The following is a 26,957-nucleotide window of genomic DNA, read 5'->3' as shown; positions in this document are numbered from 1 at the left end:
CCAATTGCCCCCTTTTAAATGCCTTGCCATGCACACATTTTATAATTGTAATAGGAGTTGTTGGGGATCGTCTGTCCCTCTTGATGCTGACTATTTATCTATCAATATAGATAGATTATTAAAGTTGGTGTGATAAAGATGACATAAAGTAAAGCTAAACAGAGGATGGGTGAAATTCCAGGAAAACTATGTAGCATCAAGCTACATCAAACAGCAGAAGATAAACAAAGAGATAAACAACGGGTTTGTTAGTGTTTTGGATAATTAGCTGTGTGCTTGCTATTGGAGTTGACACTTGGAAATAGAATTTCAGATATATATTAGTTCATTCATTGTTTGTTAACAGTTTGTATCGGTGCCTGAATATCTGTTATCTATGTTGCTGGCTATGTTATCTGTAGGTCTTCCAGGCCAGAGGTGATAATGCCGCTGTGTATTTGCCCAGTCTTGTGAGACCAGTGGATTGTTGTGCAGTTATTAGAGGTTGTTAATGGTTCTGGACTCACCTTACTGGTGTCCCTGCAATCCTGAAGGCCCCTGAAGATTTAGCAGAGCTATAGGAGACCACAGGAGATGGTGTCACAACCTGGAGCTACACGCGGTATTGGGTGCCCCCTTCTTCCCTTGCTGAGCTGGGAATGGACCTCCTGCCTCTGACCATCGCTCCTGGTGCTTGCTCTCTGCCATACAGCCCCCCCAGCCCACTTCCCACAATGCTGAAAGGACCGCCTGCCTCTGCATGCACCCTCTTTACATCTGCTCCCCGACTGAGTGAGGGTGGCGCAATGAGACGAACATTGCAGAGGTGTGAGTGTGATGGGTGACAGCTGGGCTACTGTGGAGCCATGAGAGGAAGTGCAGTGATGAAGCAATCAGTTGTTGTCCCAACACAAAGCCGACAGGATCCTGGATCTGTGATGTGCATGTTCTCACAAGAAAAGAGCACAAATGCACCCAGATGTTCTGCGACTGAAAAGTGAAGAGTGGTGAAGCATCTGAATTTGTTAACAGGCATGGTTAACATCTATAGAATCGCCTGGGTCTTATTAACTCACCTGTTTTATGTTAGACATCCAGGGAAGACAAACCAGAAGAACTACTGAATCCAGAAGCTTATTAAGAATAGCTTGATTTCTTCAATAAACAAGGGGGTCAATAGGTTACCACAATAAAAATCCATTCATTGTGCCAGCGAGCTGGTGCTTGTTGCAGCCATTCCTCATGGAAAGATCACTCATTAACAACCTGGGAAGATGAAGAACTTCAACAATGCAATATGAAAATGAAGAAAATAGATTAATCTGGCACTCAACATCGCCTGCTGGTGTGCCTTTCTTTTTCATACTCAAAACCTATGGCAGGTTTAGCCCACATGCGAATTACGAGTTGAATACATTACAACACAGAATGGGTGCTCTTCGGGATTACAGTAAATTGAGTGCCATAACAATACACAATCAACTCTTTTGACCTTTTATCTTCACACTGTTGGATCCAATGAAACCAGAAACAAATTTCACCAAGTTAGATCTTCAAGTGCTTTGTTAGGATTTGACAAGGGGGGGAGTGCAAGACCACTTTAAGCAGCCATTATGGGCACAAGACTATTTGATGATGAGATTCAGCTTATATAATGTCCCACTGGCTTCCAAAAGTGTGTGAACAAGATATTCAGAGATCTACTAAGCATTTCATGGTTGTACATCTAGATAATACTTTAATCTACTCAGCTATCTTGTCATAACATCGTGGCCGTGTGCAGGAAGTATTCCCATGACTGAGACTGAATACACTGTATGCTAAGAGTGAAAAGTGTGTGTTTCAGGCAAAAAGATCGCATTTTAGGGCTTTTGGAGCTCGGAAGGAATCTAAAGAATGACAAGGAGGTACAAAGTTGTCCACAGCTCACTAAATTCTATAGGCAATTCATACATGATTTCTCTTCTGTAGTCCAAATCATCACTTACAGGGGTCTGGTTATAGGTTGAACTACGGAGTAAAGCAGATAGAGTAGCAGAGGATTTTACGTCTGCTACCGTCCCTTTACTATGACTACCAAATTTAAGGCTCACCTCCGGACCTGAAGTAACATGTGTTTGCATGAACTGCCATCATAGTGGTTCATTTAAAGCTATTTAAAAGTTTGGCATTCGTCTGTCATTAGTAAATGGATGATTGCACCAAACCTTTAAATGTTCTTACTTTCCAAAAACAAACTCCTATAGCAGGTGTTCGTTTTTGGAAAAGTACAAACTATTGAGTTCAACTTTTCTTCCCAAAGGCTTGGGGTCATTTTGTTTATCTTTACTATCCCTCATTGACAGGATATTCCTGGTAGTGATGGACAGAAAATAAATCCATGCGATTGCCCACTCTACATGGAGTGGACTGTTAGATAGCTTACCTATGACGGCCTGTACTACCTCACACCATCAGAAGAAGGTTTATGACAAAGTATATTTTACTACGTCAGCCTAAACCAGGTGGTCTCTGAACCAGTAATACTTATATGAAGAACACTGAACTGTCTATAGTTCCTAACACACTTGGCAACTCTGATATCTTTTCAAATCACTGGCCTACCTTAGATGTCCATTGATCACATTGATCTCAGCATGATGATTGACTTAGCAAAAGGTGTGGTATCAGAGAGCAATGCTAAATTTGTTCATCAGCTTGCTTCCAACCCATGCTCACAAAGCTAAAGTGAACTCAAACCTATCCGCAGCTACCATCATTGGCTGTGTCAAATTCAGGAACTGCTCTTTCATCAAACGTTATGACAGATATATGGGCTCACTGGCCCTCCTCATTGAAACACTTAATTTTGGATCTTATGTTTATGATGATGGCACCAACATTCAAATCAACGTAAATGAGGTCTGGAAACTTATACCATGATCTGTATTAAGCATTTTTAGCAATGTGTAGAAAAATGGATTAGTATTTGGGGTGGACAAGAGTCCACCTCAATGGATAAGGCCACCACCTGTTAGATGTCACACAAATTAAATAGAATAACTCTGTGCTCAATCCTTGGTAACATGACGCAAAGCAGTTAGGCTACAATTAAATGCAACGTTTGAAGTATTTAAACAGTGCATAGACAGTAGAAGTAGTCACACAAAACCCAGTAAACCTCCACAACCAATTTTAAAGTAAATATGACCAAAATAACAAAAATCCAATAAGGTGAAATAGAGATACAATTTTTTAAAGATTTAAGTGAAAATAGTTCCAATGATAGTCTATGGAAGTGGCAGTAGATATGGACAATTTGAAGAGGGCTGCATTGGAGCCCTGGTAGGACATGACAAGTGGATAGGTCCCAATGAAAGTAAAAAAGTTTGAGAACGTTTCTAAGTGCCACTTCAGACAGGGACTTTGTCAAATTGTTTAAGAAAAGTGTTGAAATTACTTCAAAGTCCCAATGCAGAATGTCACTTTTCGAGAAGAAAAATCCTCCTTGAATTGGCCGCCTTTGAAATTGTAGTTGCCCCCATGGAAATATAGGCCAAATACTTGGAAGTAGGTTTGCCCCACTGGTACTGGAGATTTCTCCTTTTTTCTAAGTCCCCAATATAAATAAAGAAGTACAATATTTTGGTAAACAATATTTTTACATTTGTGTCAGTTGATATTCGTGTTTATGATATTTTGTCATACAACCGAATGCGCGACACCCGTTGAAGTTAATTAAGTTCCTAGGCCCAGCCAAGCTGGTCTTCGTGATAGGGAAGAAAACACCTCTACACTCACATGCCATTTTATCTGCCATGAAGGCAGTTTTTTTTTTTGTAACTCTTTTTATTGAAATGATAAAAACAAACAAGGCAAGTACACAGTACAAACGGATATCAGTCCAGAAGAGAGGGAGGAATAAAATACCATACAATAGGATGCTCAAGTCATATTAGGGGACGGGAGCAGGGGAGAGACCAATACAGAATCAATTATTTCACGTATTCTACAAGGAATGGCAGGTCAGGGGGAAAGTGGAACTTCAGCATGAAGGCAGTTTTAACACCTCTTTCACACATAATTCAGGCCAAGTGGAGGCTAGGCAGTTGTTGGAGAGCTAATGCAAAGTGGCTTTAGCAGCTTCAAGCAGGGCAAGAGTAACTTTCAAACAGTTACATTTCCAACATATTTAATAGAAACCTGACTTGGCCATTAGATTGGTTTTATTAAATAAAACAATTAGTCTTTGAATGTAGTCTGTAGCTGGTAAAGTTCAAAAGATATAAATCCATACTAATATAATAAAGAGAGAGCCCAAACCTTTGAGGCGGGTAATCTCAGGAACCACAGCACCAATCACAACACCCAATACAGCATTGGAAAGGGCAGTTGCAGCAGAAGGACATAGGCTATGCAGACGCCCCCCATTTACATTTAAAAGGTAAAAGAACCGTGCCAGCAAAGTAGTCACTTGTGGGCGTGTCTGCCTTGTGCTGTGGTCGTGTGCTGGGGGCGTGACAAACGCTGGGGGTGTGTGGTACGTTCCGCCCTTCATGCCATGTCTCATATCGTGTGCTAATCCCACCCTGCTCCCTTTAAATACCCCTGCACCCATAATCATAACCCACCCTTACTCCTTAAAATACCCCAACACCCTTAAACACTAACCCATCTTAACCCTATAAATATACCTCTGTACCCCAAAACCCAAACCTAGCCCTGAACCCTTAAAATACCCCTGTACCCCAAAACCCAAACCTACCCCTGAACCCTAAAAATACCCCTGTACCTCAAAACCCAAACCTAGCCCTGAACCCTAAAAATAACTCTGTACCCCAAAACCCAAACCTACACCTGAACCCTAAAATACCCCTGTACGCCAAAACCCAAACCTAGCCCTGAACACGGAAAATACCCCTGTACCCCAAAAGCCAAACCTAGCCCTGAACCCTTAAAATACCCCTGTACCCCAACACCCAAACCTACCCCTGAACCCTAAAAATACCCCTATACCCCAAAACCCAAACCTAGCCCTGAATCCTAAAAACACCCCTGTACCCCAAAACCCATACATATCCCTAAACCCTAAAACTACCCCTGTACCCCATAACCCAAAACTATATCTGAACCCTTAAAATACCCAAACACCCCAAAACCTATACCTCAGTACCCCAAAACATATACCCCTATATCCATACTTACCTTATCCAAACATTAACAAAAAACATGCTTTTACCTTTCATGCATTTACAACGAATTTCGTTGTAAATGTATGCGTGGTAAAAGCATATAAAATGTAATGCCATGCATTATAATGGCTTTGCGGAGTCATGGTACTTTCGTAATGAAAGTATGCGGAGTGATGGTATGTGGAAAGAAAGTTGTGGAATAATGGGTGTTTACCCTCCCCCGGTAAGAACATTGGTGGCACGGCGGCCCACATCTCTAGCAACATACTCATATTTTTTCACCACCCATTTGAAAAATGCACAGGTCTCTCTCATTGATGGCCAGCACCGACATACACTTTTAGACACACCTCCCGCCACAAGTTCTAGAATTGCGAACTTTAGAGCTGGGGAGCTACGTTCTAATCTTGTTGTTAAAGGCAGGGGAAACCCAATAAACCCTTGTAGGCTTGGGCACAGAGTAGTTTAGGTCAAAGGGTGCTACAAGGGACTTATTTGAAACAGATTTGCATTCATTGGTGAGTCGTAACTATATAACGCACTCTTGTGTATCCGTAGGATAACCGGTTTACATCAACTATAACAAATATTTTTGTGGAAGGAAAAATGAACAAATAGAGCAAAGATCGTATTGCGTGTTCAAAAACTATTCTTTATAATGCAACAAAAGTAGGGAGACAGATACAAATGAAATAAAGCAAAAAAGTCATGAACAGAGATAAATTGAATTTTTCACTGCAGTTCATAACTAAAAGACATCAACTCCAAAAGTTTGAAGACACAACCAAAATTAATTAATAAAAAAGGGTTGTGAATTGGTAGCAGAGTAGCGTGACAGGAGATGATGGAGTGTCGACGTTTCGGTCTAGGTAGCAGTCGTCAGATAGACCATCATCAGGACGGTGTTTTTCTATGCAGAAAAAACTCCCTTGAATCTTCGCAATACGATCTTTGCTCTATTTGTTCATTTTTCCTTCCACAAAAATATTTGTTATAGTTGATGTAAACCGGTTATCCTACGGATACACAAGAGTGCGTTATATAGTTACGACTCACCAATGAATGCAAATCTGTTTCAAATAAGTCCCTTGTAGCACCCTTTGACGTTCTAATCTTGGCATCAGCTCAACATCCTGTGATTCCAGGCAAATCGCTTTGTCTCCCCGTGCCTACCACAAATGAATGTGTTCTTCTGTAATGTAAATTGTGCTCATGCCATGTTGTCGAGTTCGCGCTATATAATATTGTAGGGAAACTCGAGTTCACACACTACTGAAGTGCATCAGCAGTGTACTGTGAATCGGAGCGTTTCACAGGCCTGTCACAGATAAGAAATGCATTCAAAACGAAATCCTACAAAACAATATACTACTGGCCGGCAGCAATTCATACCCGGACAACGTCAGGACGGGCTGCTAGTGTAAGTATATAATGCATACTTTGACTGTTCCTACAAGCCTGCTGCAGCCTGACCTGTGACAGTCTTGTTTTTGGCATAGTCACTGGGGGAGCATACCAATTGTTAACATCACACATCTTCCACTCTTAAATATTATGCACCCTAATTTGTGGGCTGGCAGGTGCGCTGAGGGAGGACATTTAATCTTTAAAATCTGGGTTTCCTACCTGTCAAAAGGGTGATTTTCAAAAGATAGGCCTGGAGCCATGTTTTCACTGCCACTGTAGTGGATGGATCAATTGGTGCAACAGTCTACAAGTGGCAATTAACTTTCCATGTCATGGGTGCATTTCTGCACCATATACTGGGGCCTTTTAGAAAAGTTAAATGTGGCAATCAGGTTTCAAGCCAATTTTGACAGGGTTTTGGAGCCAGAGCACATCACTGGGTGGTAGATATCATTGCCCCAGTGTTAAAGTTCAAGATTAACACTGAGTCCTGAAAAAACATGAAAAACTAGGGGCGACAACCCAAAAAGAGGTCCCTTTTCAACACAATGTCTCTATCATATCTGGTTCTTCCTTTTTGGTGTAAAGATGGTAATCTAGTTTCTGGTCCCAATCATCAAATCAACTCTCTGTTTCAATTGGCTGAAAACATTGGGATTGCGTTGGATGCAACTTGCTGGTGGTGTCAACTACAACCTCTAACTTCCACCTAATTAATTTATTCAACAGTTTTGGGTTCATCTTTGTTTAGGAGTGGGTCTCTCATTTTTGTCACTGTTTCAGAGAAAATGGTTTGATTCTTACAGTGATAACGTCCCAATTGAATGACCGCCACACTGTTTACACAGGACTTCCAACTCAGACACTACCAAGTTCCAGTGAGCCCCAATATTGCAGATTGGCTCACATTTGATTGGAAACTCTATGCCAATATTATGCTAATGGTTTTCAAAACTTGACTCAATGGTCCCTATTACAACTTGGCTGGATTTAGGTGCGGGGATACATCAAGCCCAGAATCTCCGGATCCGACTCGTATTCGTACACCGAAATCTGGCTATTACCAGAGTTTGTCATGAAATGAGGAATAACCATGCCGACCTGGAAATATTCTATCCTTTTTCATATGTTTTTAGTTGATTCACTGGGAAATGCAGATGATATTTACACTACCTGTGAACAATTGGAAAATACCAGAAAGGGGCCCGCTGCAAGTCAAGGGATATTGAATGAGGGACGTTGAAGTGAGGATCTAGCGTCTGTCAGGGGGGCGGGGGGTGTTGTCTACTCTCCTACAGCTTTAAAGGGGGAGGACAGACGTCCACCACCAGACCCCCACCCCACCTCCCATGGGATACAACTTAAACCACCTCTTAATGAGGGCCAATGTGCAGCACGTTATTGCATGACTTCAGCTCATGCTGACACTACAAGGACTTCTAGTCCTACAAACTGTCTAAAAAGAAAGGGGCATATTACCAAGCAATAGCGATAATTATCGCTATTGCTTGGTTAGAGACAAAAATGTACAGCTGAGCTGCGGCGATTTTTACCGCAAATAAACCTTGGTTTACCAAGGTTTATCGCAAATGCGATAAAAATCGCCGCAATGCATGAATATCGCTGAAAAGTCCGCGATATTCATGCATTACCGAGCTAATGCTCTTAGCCATGTTATCCACCTCCCATTGGATAACATGGCTAAGAACTGCTCAGGGCAGGTGTTAGCTTTTGGAGATATTCGCGCTTAGCGCGAATATCTCTAAAAGTTGGTAATAGGAGATAGCGATGTTAGCGACTGTTTTCAGTCGCTAACATCTTGGCACGCCCACTTTGCATGTCATTAGTGATAAATATCACTGACATGCAAAGTGGGGCCCAAGATGGTCGCTATCTCCTACTAGCTGTCGCTAACTAGTGTTAGCAACAGCTAGGTAATAGGGAGATAATTTTGTCTCCGCTTTCTTGGCTTTTAAAGCCAAAAAAGTGGAGATAAACCCCCTTGATAATATGCCCCACAGTTTTTTATTTTTTTTATTCTAGATTTTCTATTAAGCAAACAAATGACATCACAATACATCCACCTCCAACATAAAATCACATTCTACATATGACAAATATTCATGAAGCACAAGTTACTACTTGTGTAACAATATATCTGTAAGAGACATTAGTTAGTGACAGATTCCTTACCTTAGAATATCCGTCAGACTGGATCCGGAAATTTTTGCGTAGCAGTACCCTTGCGCGTCGATAGGCGTCGTCTGCGGCTCCGCATCCGTCGTCGGCGTCATGGGCGCCGTGATGACGTCGTCGGAGTACTTAGACGCCGCCTCTGCGTACTGACGTCAGTTCTTAGACACAGCTTTTCCGCGCCAGAAACACAGAGCTATGCTAAAAACCAACACTGGTGCCATGAAACTAGGGCCCTGAAAGGGGATGACCTTAACCATAGATATCGGTTCGCAGAACGGGGAGGATGGGTGGGTCGGTAAGGAATCTATCACTAACTAATGTCTCTTACAGATATATCGTTACACAAGTAATAACTTGTGCATCTGAAAGAGACACGTTAGTGATAGATTACTTACCTTAGAATAGATACCCCAGCAATACCAACCCCGGTGGTGGGTCTGCGAACCAATAATCACACCAGAAAGTCCTGGAGGACGGAACGGCCAAAGAAGCCATCCCTCCGGACTTGCCTGTCCAGGCAATAATGTCTTGCAAACGTGTGCAGCGAGGCCCACGTAGCCGCCTAGCAAATGTCCTGCAAGGGCACTCCTCGGCCTAATGCAGTAGTAGTAGCCGTGGCTCAAGTGGAATGAGCCCTCAGCCCAACAGGGGGTTCCTTCTTAGCCAAGGAGTAACACGCCTGGATACACAAGATGATCCACCGCGAGACGGTCCGCTTGTGCACCGCTTTCCCCTTCTTAGCGCCCACGTAACCAACAAAGAGTTGGTCATCCACCCGGAACTGGCGTGTGCGATCCAGATAGAACGAGAGCGCACGTTTTGGGTCCAGACGGTGGAGCCTCTCTTCCTCTCTCGAGGGATGCGGAGGCGGAAAGAAGGTGGGCAAGGTGATAGATTGCCCAATGTCAAAGGCCGTGACTACCTTGGGTACAAAAGAGTGCCGTGTCCGCAACACAACCTTGTCCGGATGGACCGAAAGGAAAGGAGGTTTACAGGATAGAGCCTGGAGCTCACTCACTCTCCTGGCAGAGGTGATGGCTACCAGGAAGGCAGTCTTCAAAGTGAGAAGGCGAAGAGGACAGTTGTTAAGTGGCTCAAAGGGAGCGCACATCAGAAAAGTAAGAACCAAGTTCAAGTCCCACTGAGGCATCACAAAGGGCACAGAAGGGAACGTATGCGTGATGCCTTTCAAGAATATGTTAACAATAGGGGACTTGAACAAAGAAGGTTGATCAGGCAGCCTCAAGAAGGCTGAAAGAGCAGAAAGGTAGCCCTTGATAGTGCCCAGAGCAGAGCCCTGCTGGGCAAGGGAAAGAAGAAAGAGAAGAACCTCAGAAAGAGGGGCATTGAGGGGATCCACAGCCTTTGCTGTGCACCATGCCACAAATCTGTTCCACCTCCAGGCATATACCGACTTTGTGGATGGACGCCTGGCTGCCAGAATGATGTTACAGACTTCAGGAGGCAAGTCAAATGGTCTCAACTGTCGCCGCTCAATCTCCAAGCATGGAGGTGGAGACTGGACAGGTTCGAGTGGAGGACCGTCCCCTGCTGCTGCGACAGAAGGTCCTCCTGAAGAGGCAGACGAACCGGGGGATCGACTGACAAACTGAGTAGCTCGGGATACCAGTACCTTCGTGCCCAGTCCGGAGCCACAAGGATGACTTGTGCCTGGTCGCGCTTGATCTTCTTCAGCACTCTGGGCAGAAGTGGTATAGGCAGAAAGGCGTACAACAGACCGCAACTCCACTCGCGACGAAAAGCGTCTCCGAGCGAGTGCCGCCTTGGAAATTCCAACGCGCAGAACTGATGATATTGCGCGTTCTCTTCAGTGGCGAATAGATCTAACCAAGGCTCTCCCCACTGCTGAAAGAAGCCTTGCGCCACGTCCGAGTTCAGACGCCATTCGTGATCCATCAGGCACCGGTGGCTGAGTTTGTCCGCCCTGGTGTTCAGAGAACCTGCCAGGTGTTGAACCACCAGGGTCACGCCCTGATGTTCCAGCCATTGCCAGAGGTGCAGAGCCTCCTGGCAGAGGGTCCACGACCCCACCCCGCCCTGTTTGTTGCAGTACCACATGGCGGTGGTGTTGTCCGTGAACACCTGCACTACACTCCCCCGGACAGAGGGGAGGAATGCCTTCAGTGCTAGACGAATCACCCGCAGCTCCAAAAGGTTGATATGGAGCCGGGACTCCGCCGGAGACAAGAGGCCTCTGATCTCCGCCTCTCCCATGTGGCCTCCCCAGCCCTGGAGGGACGCGTCCGTCACAACTACATGCTCCGGTTGGGGAAGGGAGAGGGATCTGCCGCTGACCCAATCGCGGTCCGTGAGCCACCACTGCAGCTGTCTCGCAGTGCCCTTTGAGATCAGGACATGGTCGGACAGGTTGCCCTGATGCTGGGCCCACTGAAACTTCAGGTCCCACTGGAGAGCCCGCATCCGCCAACGGGTGTGATGCACCAGAAGGATGCAGGAGGCCATCAGCCCCAGAAGCCGCAGCGTCAACCTGACCGAAACTCGGGATGAAGGCTGAAATACTGGAATCAGAGCCTGTATATCCCGAACCCGCTGTTCGGGCGGGTAAACCCGAAACTGCGCCGAGTCGAGAACCGCTCCGATGAAAAGGAGCTTCTGAGAGGGGCACAGGTGTGACTTCAGCACATTGATGGAGAACCCCAGCTGGTGCAAGAGGTCTGCCGTCGTCTGGAGGTGGCTGACGACTGTCTGGGGCGAGCCCGCCTTCAACAACCAGTCGTCGAGGTAGGGGAAGACTGAAACCCCGAACCTGCGCAGATGAGCTGCGACCACCGCCATCACCTTCGTGAACACCCGTGGGGCGCTGGTAAGGCCAAAGGGGAGCAAGGTAAACTGAAAGTGCTCGTGGTCTACCGTGACCCGTAGGTAACGCCGGTGGGCCGGCAGGACGGGGATGTGGAAGTAGGCATCCTGCAAGTCCAACGCTACCATCCAGTCTCCTGTGTCCAGCGCAGACAAGACCTGAGCCAGAGTCAGCATTTTGAACTTCTCCTTCTGGAGGAAGCCGTTGACGTTCCTTAGGTCCAAGATAGGGCGTAGGCCCCCTTTGCCCTTCTTGGGTACCAGAAAGTAGTGGGAGTAGCAACCACATCCTACTTCTGGCCCAGGAACGCGCTCGATGGCCCCCTTGGCCAAGAGGGCCGAAACTTCCTCCTGGAGAAGCCGCAAATGATCTCCAGATAAGCGGTGGTTCTGCGGTGGCATGGCTTGAGGAGTCGTCTCGAAGGGGAGGGAGTAGCCCCTTCGGACGATCTGCAGCACCCACCTGTCCGAAGTGACAGTGTGCCAGTGAGAGTGGTGATGGCGAACCCTGCCCCCAACTGGCGTCACATGGGCCGAAAAGCACGGAGTAGGAGGGTTTAGAGGCGGATGCTGCGGGGTGTGGACTGGCCTCGCCGTTGTCCCCGACCGCCTCCACGGCGATTTCCACGGCCGCCACCGCGCTGGATGGTAGTCTGCGGCGTGGGGCTGGCGGCGCATGTGGGGGCGCCCCTTCCTTGGCCACGAAAGAAGCGAAAGGCACCCGTGTGCTGGCGCGTGGCCGAGAGGCCCAAGGACTTGGCCGTACCCTGGAGTCCTTAAAGCGCTCAAGCGCATGGTCTGCCTTGTCGCCAAAAAGGCGACGGCCATCAAACGGCATGTCCATCAGTGTGTTTTGGACATCGGCTGAAAAGTTGGCGGACCTCAACCAGGCGTGGCGTCTAACCGCCACCGTCGTTGCCATCGCTCTACCTAGTGAGTCGGTGGTATCCAGCCCACATCGGATAGAATACTTGGCTGCATCTCGGCCTTCCACAAGGGCTGGCTGAGTTTGGCCCGTACCTCCAACGGACACTCTGGCAGCACTTCTGCAACCGTCTCCCACAGAGAGTGGGTGTAGCGGCCCAAGAGGCATGCGGTGTTGGAAGACCGCAGTCCCAGACTAAGGGAGGAGAAGATCATCTTTCCGTACTGCCCGTACCTCTTGGATTCCCTGTCCGGCGGAGCCGACGGGAATGCGGTCTGGGAATTGGATGAATTGGATGCCTGGATGACCAGGCTCTCGGGGGTGGGGTGGGTGGACAGGAAACATGGGTCGTCCGGAGCCGGGCGGTGGCGTCTAGCCACGTTCCTATCGATGGGCGAACCCGTAGCGGGCCTGGACCAAGTGCCCAAAAGAACGTCGGTCAAGGCCTCATTAAAGGGCAGCAGAGGCTCGGCCGAGCTTGACTGCAGTTTAAGGACCTCAGTGAGGAGGTTAGTCCTCACGGCCGCGACGGGTAGCTCAAGGCCCAAGGCCTTGGCAGCCCTCATCAACACCACACTATAGGTTGCCCCCTCCTCCGAAGCCACGGTAGGAAGGGAGACAAAACCAGTGTCTGGAGAGGTATCCAGACCACTGGCCTCCCCAAGTTCCCCTGCCCAGTCCTCCTGAGACTGACACTCTCGGGTCAGAGGGTCCTCAGACCCCTCCCAATCCTCCTCATCACCCATCTCCTGATACTCAGGGTTTTCAATTAATGGGGCGGGTTCATTGAAGTAAAACTCCCCAAGTGCCGTCGAAAGCGGCGCCCAGCGGCGCCGTGCCGACTTCAAAACCGGAGCGAAGGAGGCATCGGGGACGGCGCCGCCCGAGGATGGTGTCGGAGGTGACACCTGGCGGACCGACGCCGGGGGGGTCGTATGGTCCACCGGCGACGACCCGGATCCCGAAGCGGGTCCAGTGAGGTCCTGCGGCGCCGGGCCCGAAGGCGCCGGCGGCGTCTGGACCATGGGGCCCTGCGGCGTCTGGGCCGAAGCACTCCACGGCATCGGGGCCGAAGTCCCCGACCTGCTGGCGGCCCCAGACGGGTCTGCTGGGCCCGAAGGCGCCGCGGAACCCGTCGGGGAAGAGAGGTTCCTCATGGCCATGAGGAAGGGCTCGATCTCCCCCGGCGTCGTGTCATGCCCAGGGACCGGAGGGTGTGGGGCAGGCCGCGACGCCCACAACTCCGGCGGAGCCGTGCGGGCGGTGTCACCCGAACCCCCGGCCGCGTCGCGCAAGCGTCGGGGGGAGTCAGAAGAGCGATGACGCCTCTTCGACTTCTTGTGTTTCTTACCTGATGACGACTTCGACCCGGAGGAGTGGTGCCGACTGCCGGAGCTGTGGTGGCTCCGTCCCGCGACCTGTCCCTCGACCTCCTGTGGGACCGGGACAGGGACATCTTGCGGCGCGGGGCCGACTGTCGGAGTTCGAGTCGCCTGCGGGACCGCTCCCGCCTGGCTTTCGAAGAGAGGGCTCGGCAGTCGGAGCAGGCCTTTTCGTCGTGGTCGACGCCTAGACAAGTTAGGCACAGGTGGTGAGGATCCGTGACCGACATCGTGCGGTCGCAATCCTCGCAGTGCTTGGATCCGGGCATCCCTACGGCACCGATCGGAGTCGTAAGACTTCGAGAAAGGATCAAAAGTGATTCCAAAAAGTTAGTCAAAAATTGACTACGGGTGACTGCTTTTTCCAGATCTGCGCTTGCTGGCGCGAAAAAAAGAAGAACTGACGTCAGCACGCGGAGGCGGCGTCTAAGTACTCTGACGACGTCATCACGGCGCCCACGACGCCGACGACGGACGCGGAGCCGCAGACGACGCCTACCGACGCGCAAGGGTACTGCTACGCAAAAATTTCCGGATTCAGTCTGACGCCTGGGGATATTCTAAGGTAAGGAATCTATCACTAACGTGTCTCTTTCAGATTACTCAAACACATCAATGTCCCTGCAAATCCAACAAAAAGGACAAATAACTCCAAATTAAAAATTAAAACAAAAAAAACAAAAAAAATGTCCTCACATCCTCCCTAGACGTTAGGTACAAAGTCGCGCTGGAATAATGAAGCGTCGCCAGTCAACATTTTAGACACCCTTCATGGCCTCCTGTCACCACCCTCACAATCTCTAGTGTGCATCTCCTTGCTCATCAACAGTCGCCCTACTCAAAAGAAACAGACGAAAAGGCTCCCAAATGTCTTTCGGTCTCGAAATTGTCGGTAATTCTTCCGCGTACGTTTCGTCTAAAAAAAAGTTGTCTCCCTATCTGTTTATTCTCTACGTGTAAGCTCTTTCTGTGCTAGTATGCACCTTTGATAATAATCTATATACCTATGCTGATGATGCCCACATCTTATTGCATGAATAAACATTTAGATGATTAGCCATTGGCTTAAAATTAACCTGCAAAAAACGGAGGTTCTTCATACTTGGATCCCCTTCTTCATTCTGGAATGAATCCCTTTGACCTTCTTCTATTTGCAGCCCCCATGCACTAATCAAGATGGTCAAATGCTTATGTCAAAAAACAGATGAATTCCAAATGAAATCTTACCCCTTTTTTTAGTAGTATTATCCTTACACTGTCTGAAAGACATTATTAAACGCATTCCTTGTTGATAGAAGAACACCAGTTGCCCCATCAGAGTTTGGATCCAGATTGGTCTATTATCACTTGGTCTGTTAAGGTATAAAGATTCTCTTCTACAGCACCTTCAAATTATCCGAAAATAAGCAGCTTGCATGTTTCTCAGTGCTTACCTTAGGAGCAAAAAAACTTGAAAACAACTACACACTACATTGGCTACATATATGCCACTGTATCACCTTTAAAATCAACTGTCCATGGCATAATTGTGTATGGAAAGCTTTCTTTTTTTCATGCAGGAAGATTTTGAAACCCAATCCTTCACGCATGCTCCATTCTTCTCCGACCATCTTGCACGTGCAAGTAAGAGCGGTGGGGTGGTGGGGCAGGGTTGGGGAGGGGTGGGGGGGAATTCGATAGACGACCACAAGGGAAAATTAAATAAAAAAAATATTTTCCCTCGTTGTTGTCTGTTGAAATCCTTCCCACCTGGCTGCACCGCCCCACCACTTTTACCGGCAGGGGCCGCAGCTGTTCTCACAAGTTGCTACTCTCAATCCATGCTTTGGATGTGCCAGATTGGGCTGCAGAGCCTTCTCGGTCCTAGCTCAATTTCTCTGGAATGATCTAGCTCTTGCTGTTTGCCTAATATCGTACCATGTGGCTTTTCAAATAAACCTTTTCAATGTATAAATTTCTATATGTTAGCTGTATTCTGTTTGTACTAGGTAACCTAATTGAAGTGACAGTGCACTCTTCATATTAACAATAACATATTATCCTGAATTCTTCCAAGTTATCCTCATCTTTTAAGAAGCCGGTGCCTAATCTCTTTAACATATTCTCATTCCCTCCTCCTCCAAAATAGCTTAGCCAAGTGTGTGCCAATTATGTCTCCTACACCATAAGAGCACTGTTTGAAATGAAGTTGAGAAAACTCAACTCTGTTAGCATAGACAACTCTCCGTTGTACCCTGATGGAGGTCTGCTTATATTGAAGCTGTACTGTTGGATTGTCTCTATACTCAGCCTCAATATAGTCTAGTTCCGTCTCACCCTTCTGACGTTTCCAAGGCACTCACCCATGTGATGTAGTGCTAAACATTTCCCCTACACCACTGCCTTAAAGGTCTGCAAAACTCTTCCGTGTGATACCTCAGTTCCCTCATTTAGAGAAAAGTCATCATTGATCTGCTTCCCTGTATCCATCCTAAAGAGCAGATCTTGCAGCAAGGAAGGATGTAATTTCCATGTTCTTACTTTGGGCCTCTCCACCCCATTTGGATATCGGTATGTATTGGGACAAATTTGGAACTTGATACAGAGCCAATCTCTACTGTAATAACCACTGAGATAAGTACACAGCTCACCATTATACAATCAATGCATGTGCTCAACATGTGCTCAACATGTCCACCATAAGCGTGGAAGGGTATACTCAGATGTGAGTCCCTTGCTCATTGCACCATCAGGATTCAAGCAAGCCGGGCCGACGACGGCTGAAATTCCAGAAACTGGTCTCCGGTAGCTTGTTTCCTTCCCAGTATAAGAATTGGCTTGGTAGTTTGGTTTGCCCTGTTCCCATCATGTACTGGGACAGGAACAGACTAATTTGCATGTAGCCAGGTTCTGAGCTGGGATGGTGCAGTGAGCTAAAAAACGGTGATGGATCAAGCCCTGATGTTTGGACTGGGTAAGAGTGGTCTGCTTAATTCAGACACTCTGTTCATCACCACCCCTTTTCTGAATCATTTTGTCCACCATAAGCGTGGAGGGGTATACTCAGATGTGAGTCCCTTGCTCATTGCACCATCAGGATTCAAGCAAGCCGGGCCGACGACGGCTGAAATGCCAGAAACCGGTCCCCGGTAGCTTGTTTCCTTCCCAGTATAAGAATTGGCTTGGTAGTTTGGTTTGCCTTGTTCCCATCATGCACTGGGACAGGAACAGACTAATTTGCATGTAGCCAGGTTCTGAGCTGGGATGGTGCAGTGAGCTAAAAAACGGTGATGGATCAAGCCCTGATCTTTGGACTGGGTAAGAGTGGTCTGCTTAATTCAGACACTCTGTTCATCACCACCCCCTTTTCTGAATCATTTTGTCCACCATAAGCGTGGAAGGGTATACTCAGATGTGAGTCCCTTGCTCATTGCACCATCAGGATTCAAGCAAGCCGGGCCGACGACGGCTGAAATGCCAGAAACGGGTCCCCGGTAGCTTGTTTCCTTCCCAGTATAAGAATTGGCTTGGTAGTTTGGTTTGCCCTGTTCCCATCATGCACTGGGACAGGAACAGACTAATTTGCATGTAGCCAGGTTCTGAGCTGGGATGGTGCAGTGAGCTAAAAAACGGTGATGGGTCAAGCCCTGATCTTTGGACTGGGTAAGAGTGGTCTGCTTAATTCAGACACTCTGTTCATCACCACCCCCTTTTCTGAATCATTTTGTCCACCATAAGCGTGGAAGGGTTTACTCAGATGTGAGTCCCTTGCTCATTGCACCATCCGGATTCAAGCAAGCCGGGCCGACAACGGCTGAAATGCCAGAAACCAGTCCCCGGTAGCTTGTTTCCTTCCCAGTATAAGAATTGGCTTGGTAGTTTGGTTTGCCCTGTTCCCATCATGCACTGGGACAGGAACAGACTCATTTGCATGTAGCCAGGTTCTGAGCTGGGATGGTGCAGTGAGCTAAAAAACGGTGATGGATCAAGCCCTGCTCTTTGGACTGGGTAAGAGTGGTCTGCTTAATTCAGTCACTCTGTTCATCACCACCCCCTTTTCTGAATCATTTTGTCCACCATAAGCGTGGAAGGGTATACTCAGATGTGAGTCCCTTGCTCATTGCACCATCAGGATTCAAGCAAGCCGGGCCGACGACGGCTGAAATGCCAGAAACCGGTCCCCGGTAGCTTGTTTCCTTCCCAGTATAAGAATTGGCTTGGTAGTTTGGTTTGCCCTGTTCCCATCATGCACTGGGACAGGAACAGACTAATTTGCATGTAGCCAGGTTCTGAGCTGGGATGGTGCAGTGAGCTAAAAAACTGTGATGGATCAAGCCCTGATCTTTGGACTGGGTAAGAGTGGTCTGCTTAATTCAGACACTCTGTTCATCACCACCCCCTTTTCTGAATCATTTTGTCCACCATAAGCGTGGAAGGGTATACTCAGATGTGAGTCCCTTGCTCATTGCACCATCAGGATTCAAGCAAGCCTGGCCGACGACGGCTGAAATGCCAGAAACCCGTCCCCGGTAGCTTGTTTCCTTCCCAGTATAAGAATTGGCTTGGTAGTTTGGTTTGCCGTGTTCCCATCATGCACTGGACAGGAACAGACTAATTTGCATGTAGCCAGGTTCTGAGCTGGGATGGTGCAGTGAGCTAAAAAACGATGATGGATCAAGCCCTGATCTTTGGACTGGGTAAGAGTGGTCTGCTTAATTCAGACACTCTGTTCATCACCACCCCCTTTTCTAGAATCATTTTGTCCACCATAAGCGTGGAAGGGTATTCCCAGATGTGAGTCCCTTGCTCATTGCACCATCAGGATTCAAGCAAGCCGGGCCGACGATGGCTGAAATGCCAGAAACCGGTCCCCGGTAGCTTGTTTCCTTCCCAGGATAAGAATTGGCTTGGTAGTTTGGTTTGCCCTGTTCCCATCATGCACTGGGACAGGAACAGACTAATTTGCATGTAGCCAGGTTCTGAGCTGGGATGGTGCAGTGAGCTAAAAAACGGTGATGGATCAAGCCCTGATCTTGGACTGGCTAAGAGTGGTCTGCTTAATTCAGACACTCTGTTCATCACCACCCCCTTTTCTGAATCATTTTGTCCACCATAAGCGTGGAAGGGTATACTCAGATGTGAGTCCATTGCTCATTGCACCATCAGGATTCAAGCAAGCCGGGCCGACGACGGCTGAAATGCCAGAAACCGGTCCCCAGTAGCTTGTTTCCTTCCCAGTATAAGAATTGGCTTGGTAGTTTGGTTTGCCCTGTTCCCATCATGCACTGGGACAGGAACAGACTAATTTGCATGTAGCCAGGTTCTGAGCTGGGATGGTGCAGTGAGCTAAAAACCGATGATGGATCAAGCCCTGATCTTTGGACTGGGTAAGAGTGGTCTGCTTAATTCAGACACTCTGTTCATCACCACCCCTTTTCTGAATCAACATCTTCCATATGCACTTCCTCAGATGTTCCTAATGCCTATTGCCTTCAAAGTCCCTTTGAGCTTTCTAGAAAAATGCACCAACCCATGGAAGCTCAGTCTCTCTGACCATACCACACTGCATTGAAATCCCCAATGATTATAATGCCATCCTTCATAAACCACAAAAGTGTCTACAAGAAGTCCACCATGAAATGTCTTGGACAGCACTAGGGTAGCATATTGTGGCAATAGTCTGTGAGCTTCCATACTGAAAATCAGCTACTGGCCTTCTCTATCAGATTTGTTGCCTGTCACCACCAATGGCAGGTCCCTAAAAACAGCAAAATTTAAGCTTTTTCAATGCTCTCTACTCTGAAGAATTTGGAAATTGGAAGCGAAAAATTAAGTTGGTATCATTCTCATCTTGATTTGTGAGAGTGGTGTAAGTACAGCAAGCAGAATCTAAAATAGACAACTGGTGATTTCAAATGAAGCAGCACTGGCATGCATCACCAATAGGAGTGTGTGCATTAGGGGAAAACAAAGACAAAGTGATCTACTGTAATTTAGCCCATTGCTTCGTCTTTCAGAAATAAAACTAAAATTTGAAACCTCCAAACTTCTCATTAAAATTAAAATTACATTTTTGTATTTTTTTTATTTATGAATACAATATTTCATAAAGTGAGTATTTGTTGATTGTTACCTGTTTTTGTATCTTTTTTATATTGTTTTGAGGTTCAAATAGTAGAAATGTCTTAGTTTAGGGTTGTCGGTTTCCAGTACTGATTCAGTGGGAGTCCATAGAACTCAAAAAGTTGTAAATTGCTGGTTTATGGCATTTTTTTTTACTCTTTTTATTTGAATAAGGGCATAATTTAATCACAAAGCATCTCCCTACATTGCAGTTCATTGGTACATACTCCATCGACATTTTACACCTCATTAAGCTCCACAGTACAAAAAGCATGACATTATACATGTATCAATCTCGCAGCGGCCCTCCGGTTTATGGCTTTTGATGGGATGTTGAATATTGGAACTATCTGCTTTTAAGAATAGAAGAACATCTTCAGATCACCTAGATATTAATTTCGGTTTGGCGGTGCCTACCAATGGGATTATACCTGGATCATAGCTTATCACTACTGCCAAAGATTCAATAAAATGGCAAAGAAAATGCGTGACAAGAGGAAACCTTGTTACGTTCGCCTTGTTTTTTTTACCTCTCCTCTTTTAACTGAGCCGACCTTGATAACAGCCTGTCTGACACGGGTCTTCTGAGATATTGTGCTGGACGACTTGTCCGGCTCAGTGTTCTGTGAGAAAGCACCTGACCTGCAATCAAGACTAAAGCCAAGAAGACTTCCTGTGAAACACACAAGGCAGTTGACTGGTACTGCCACAGGGCTACAGTGCTAAAAAGACTTACTGATCCTAGCCTTAGCTACAGAATGAAACACCTTCCTTTATGGTAAGGGACTGTGTCAAGGAGTGCGCCACCTAGAAACAAGACTAGAGTTAAATACATCCTTCAGTCTTTGAGTAGAATAACAATTCTTAAAACTGCCTTAACTTCAGTGTACAGATTGTCCAGTAGCCTCTTGAGTTGGATGAGAAAATCAACCACAAACAAAATAGAAAAAAAGGTTGTCCCATTTAACAATGTCAAAGGCCTTCTCAGCATCTAACAACATTACTACGGTGGAGATTTGTTTTGGTGAAAAAAGATCTATCACTTCCTGCAAACAGGGTAATTGGGGTGATATTTATCACACCAGAAAAAAAACGACTTCACAGAGTCTGAATTTATCAGGTGCAATAAATACCACCAAGTTATGAGGTTTTGGGATATAATGGGTTCTTTGGTGTCTATAGCACAAAAATCCATAGGTTCTGGTAAATAACCAGCATTTTTCCTGGGTAAATACCTTGAAGTTTGTCCTGCCAATGTTTATAAAAAAACTCTCAATTGCGATATGTGTGGTAACATCAGATCTTCCTCTGTGTTGCCAGGTTTCAGAAATATCACAACTGTCCTAGTATTGAAAGATTTTAGAATCTGTCCACTTGACAACATGTAATCCATGAGGTTGCCGAAATTATTTACCAGTAGATCTATACATGGATTATTAAGCTATGTAGGAAACCAATCTTGGCCCTACACTTTCCTATTTGGTAATGGCAACCATGGACGTCAATTCGCCAAAATGCCAGGGGTAGCAGAAGTGACATCATCCCAACAGACAGCTTCTGATGACATCACAGGAAGTAACATCACATGAAAGTTTGATGCTGATGATATTAGAGAAAGTGTTGTAGATAGCTTAAATATAGGCATTGAGGTAGTAACATAATTGAACTCAAAATACCAGCAAAAACTAAAGAGTAAACATTGAATTCAATATTAATAAAATATTGCACAGGTTTCTAAAGCAGTTACAAATCTATGCTTGTATGCCACATTTATATTAATTTGCATAGTCCTATTATATGCTATGAGAGCAGCCATGAAACGTCAGGTTTCTAGCAGTAAATTTCCCAGATACAGCCAGCATGCACACATCCCCACATGCCTTGCATAGGCCCAAATGCCAAGGCACAGCTAAAAAGGCCCATGCTCAGGCAAGTGCCAAACCCATCAGCTAGTTCCCAGACACAACCTTCGGTTCTTTAAAACAGCCTCAAATGATTAGCTCGACCATTATTTCAAGCATCCATCACACACCAAATATCAATCGCATTGGCTGACCATAAGTCAGTCAGATGCAGCTACAGCCTGCCAGAAGATCCCTAGGATTTGTTTTCTTCTCTCTTCTCCTGGGTGGAGAGGTCCTAAAAAGGCCCATGCAGAGCTCGGGAGCAGAAGAGAAAGTGAAAGGAACTATGTTGTTGTTGACATCCCTGAAATGAAATCGGGCTTGTGTTATAAATCTGCAGGAAAGCAGTGGTTCAGGTCATTTGAGTGTTCATTATAACATTTCAGGCTGTTTTCTATTTGCAAAATAAAAACATTCTGAAGTGGGGTAAAAACTCAAATGAATTAACACGTCCATTTGTTCTTTTTCTGTTCAAACAACAGAAAGTAAAAAGGGCTCATGCGGCCATTTTTCTTTCTGTTCATGCTATTGCCTTGTGATATCTGAGGCCAAGGGTCGCAAAGGCAATGCCATGGGTTGCAATGCAGAAGTCAGGCGGTTGCTGCTGCTACCACTGGAGCCCCTAAATGATGTCCATGATGGTCACTAGCCACCTGATTTCGCTTTCGGAGAAAGGGTTCAGTAAATGAACAGCTTTATCTTCAGTAAGCAGGAACCTGAAAGTTACAATAGAAACTCTTCTAATACGTTCTTATTTAATATCTGCTCTGCATTGCACATCACAATGTTCCACGACTATCTCCTTACCTTTCCGGGATAAGTAACTATGGAATGATCAACAGGATTCAGGATTTCATCAATTTGATTCTTGCTGGTTCTCTCATTTAAGGCTCCATCTAACATTTTTATTGCCTCGCCTTCCTCATACCCTCTGAAGGTAAGCTGTTTCAATGATCATTTTCAGCAGCATAATAATGATCTCTAAGAGACCCTTTTGCTTGGTAAACAACCTTTACAACGAAACTTTTACAACGCACTACCATTACGACGCAACCATTACAACGCAAACCAATACAACACATTGCACTGGGGGGCGCTCTAGGATATGGAATAGATTTAATTTACTATCCAACACCTTCCCTACTATCCACGGGGACTGGAGTTGGAATAGTAAATTAAACTATTCACTAACCAGCACCCCAAAGCGCTATGCGTTGTAATGGTATGCGTTGTAAAAACTGCGTTGTAACGGCATGCGTGGTAAAAGCATGCGTTGTAACGTCATACATCCCTTTTGCTTGTTCTTTGGATTTTTGACTGGAAACTGAACAGTGGCAGACAGACTTTGTTTGGTTGATTAGTTAATGGTGAACATTGTGATGTGGAACCTCGCCTAAAAGTTGGTATGTTTCTTAAGTTAGGCTAGTCAACAGCGTAATTAAAGGCAGGAGATGATATTTTATGTGAATGTTACTGCTGGCTATACTGGCTTGAGAAAAAGAAATATTTTAGGAGATGCTCAATACCTCAATGACCACAATTAAATAATTATAAAACAAAAACAAAGAGGTCTCAGAACCCTCAGTTTGCTGCTTATGTTACAGCTCTTCAAGGGGGTGCATGTGAAGTGCAGCATGATTTCAGAAAGGCATGTTCTGTCACTGTGTTTGATCTTCAGTGTCTATGGAAATACTACAAACAGAAAAGTACACCTTTGAATCTTATCACTATGCATACATATGTGTGTGTATAGTGTCAGTTTGAGTTAAGGTATGATAAGGGTATTTATTAAATACCATACACTAGCACTAATTGAATAACTATAATTAACTAACTGAACACAAACACTTAAACAGAAGTGAGAAGAATATAACCATTCAGTCTCTGAACTTGTACAATGTGAAAACTGGAATCCTGGGCTTAAATCCCGAATTCCCCACTTGACAAAATTGTGTGATCCACAACCTATTGCTTTACCTCATCATGTTATCTTTTTCCCTAAGCAACTATTTGAGAGTAAATTGAAGTAATTAAGTAAAGGTGCTATACAAGAACCTCACAATATAGGCTATATAAATAGAGAGCATGGCAAACTGACCAATTTTGGTAACTTTGGCAACATCACCAGGGGGTGCGGCTGTTCTTCAATGTTTCATATACAAAAAAATACTTTCAATAAATGTCACTCAGTTCAATGACATAAGAATGTACTTAACTGAGACACAGAAAATTTTTCAGGCTGACACGTCCGTTGGTCGGGGCGTGCTTGGCCAGGCGCCAGCTGGTTCCTACAGGGTTGGTGTCCATTGGCTAGAAACAGGGGAGGTGTCCCGCTGATGTCCGTTCAGCATCAGGGGCCAGGCGGACCGCTTTGTAATGCAGGGAGGTGTTCCCCGGTACTCTTGCAGGAAGGGGTGCAAGCTGAGTTCAGGGTTGGCCCCTTCAGCCACTGCGATCCTGAGGGTTTTGTTCAGTGTGCGCATGAAACTTTCTGCCTTACCATTGGTTTGTTGCTACTGGGGGGGTGATCCGGTGGCGCTTGATGCCTAGGGTTGTGAGTAAATCTTTGAAGTCAGCCCCGTGGAACAGCAGTCCATTGTCCATTTATATCTCTTGGGAAAGCCCTAGTAGGGCGAAGGTCTTCTCAAGTATGGGGCAAGGTTGGTGAAAGCTTTTGACTCTATTACCTCGACTATGGTATATTTTGAATAGCTGTTGATTATTACAGGCTCAAAATTGAAAAACTCCCAATTCTTAGGCTTATTTGGGACCATGGGCTCGTGTATGGTTCTTCTGTGATGATCAGTGCCGGGGTCTCTTGGATACTTGTGAGCTGGCACGATGGACACTGTCATACAAATTCATCTACTGTGGCTTCCGGGCCCGGGATCCAGACATTCTTCCACATTCAGGACTTCATCCGGACTTCATCCGGACGGTTCCTTGGTGGCCTTTCTGCGCTAAGGTTGTCACCCAAAGCTGGAGACTCTCAGGGATTAAGATGCATGCTCCACCCAATATCAGGCCATCTGCTGTGGTGCTCAAGTCATCACGCACCCTCCATATTTTCCCAAGTCGTTCTTTGTCCGGGCCATACCAATTATTGTCATCCCGTAGGAAGTTCTGCCATGAACCCTGCTGAAGGACATCTATGACCTTCATCAAACTGGACCAGTCCTGGTGGCTGTGCTGAATTATTTGATGGTGAGCATCTGGGACATTCTCCGTGAGACACCATGCTTACATATTCTTCGGTGGTGTCTGCATCGATATTGTTCTCATCTGCTGGGACTGGCATGCGGCGTGTGAGAAAGTGAGTGGAGTTTTTAGAACCTTGCTGGTAATGTTGTTGGATGCCCAGCATTCATTCCGCAGAGGGTGTGGTGCGGTGCCTCGAAATAGGGGGATGAGCGGTTAGTGGTCAGAGACTACCCAGAACAGCTGTCCACTGAGGTAGAAGTGAAAATGACTGTACGCCCTCTTGATGGCTTGTGGTTCTTTTTCTCTCTGGGGGTATCGAGCTTCCGTAGGTGTGAGGGCTTTGCTCGTAAATACGAAGGATGCCCACTTGCCCAGTTCCACTTCTTGGGTGATCACCGCATCCAGGCCTACGGGGCTGGCGTTGACTAGTAGTTTGGTGTTCCTCTTGGCGTCAAAGTAGGCCATGGTAGTTTTGTTGAGTAGAGCTTCCTTGATGTTCTAAAGGGCCTCCTCTCTGCTACGGCCCCACTTCCAGGGTGCATCTTTCTTAGTCAAAGATCGTAGCGGCTCGGCCACAGTTGCCAGGTTCAGGATGAGCCAGCTACAGTATATGGTAATTCCCAGGAAGCTGTGCACTTCCAACACATTGGTTGGGGCCAGTGCCTGCTTGATGGCTTGGGACTTGTGAGGGTCTACTTGATCACCTTCTTGCTTGAACATATAACCATAAAATGTGATTACGTTCTGAAAGAAAGAACACTTGTCTTTATGGAGTGTCACTCCTTGATCGGATAGCCACTTCTGTGCCGCTCGGAAATAGTTGTCGAGTGGATTAAGATGTTCTGGCTTACGTTCATCACACCTTGTGAGCCAGACAGAGTTTTCCCGAATTGCAACTTGAAAACCTCCGCCTCTGAGGAGATTCCAATATTTAGTCGCTTGTACCGGCGTAGCCCTAGGTGCATCAAGAAGGTGGTTATATAGCGTCTCTCCTCTGCCAGCATCAGTTGATGGTACTGGGCATTGAGGTCTAATTTAGAGAACCACCACAAGCCATTAAGATCAATGGTGATGTCATACATCGTGTGCATTATATGCCTCTTCCACTTGATGGCTTGATTGGGGGGGCACATGTCATACACAGCAGTCCCTTGACTGGTTGCCTCAGCTTTTTGGTGATCACAATGAGGGATAACCACAATGTTAGACCGGAAACTTTCTCAATCACTCACTGTTTTTCGGGTTTGCAAAGTGCTTGGTCAACCAGTGGTCTCAGGTGAAGTGGTACACATAGGTGCTGAAGGGCTACTGGCTTGATGGACTTGTCGATGTGTAGGTTGCTTGGAGGAGCTTTTAGACACCAGAGTCCTGTGAAGAGATCAAGGAGCTGGCTTAAGATCTCCTGTGTCTGAGACACCTTCAATATGTATGCAAAGACTACTAGGCCCAGGTCATCTGCATTGCGGCTTCTGACAAGGGCGTCAGCTTCCCTGTAGATGACGTGAAAGGTGGTCATGATTTCCTAGCCTTCCGCTTTTATTTGGATGATCATCTTCCCTTTTTGCTGTAATAGTGTCTTCCATATGTGAAGACCTTTTGTATTAGTTGGGGACAGAGGTGAACGTGGTTGGAGGCGTCAGTACTGCTGGATCCCCATAACTTTTACAGAGGACCTGGTGTCGATAAGGACTTTGATGCTGGAGCCTGCAACCTCTACTATGCATGTAGGTTGTGGTTGTTTACTTTGTTTGAGATTGCTTGTGACTGAGAAGAAGAATGCTTCTTTCTCATCCTCATGGGGAGGAGTCTTCTATCCGGTGTCGATGACGAGACAGTAACTTGGAGGCAA

Source organism: Lissotriton vulgaris, chromosome 5, assembly GCF_964263255.1.
Source record: "Lissotriton vulgaris chromosome 5, aLisVul1.2, whole genome shotgun sequence".
Classification (NCBI taxonomy): Eukaryota; Metazoa; Chordata; class Amphibia; order Caudata; family Salamandridae; genus Lissotriton; species Lissotriton vulgaris.
The sequence above is the reverse complement of the archived record's forward strand: the minus strand, read 5'-3'. Positions refer to the sequence as shown.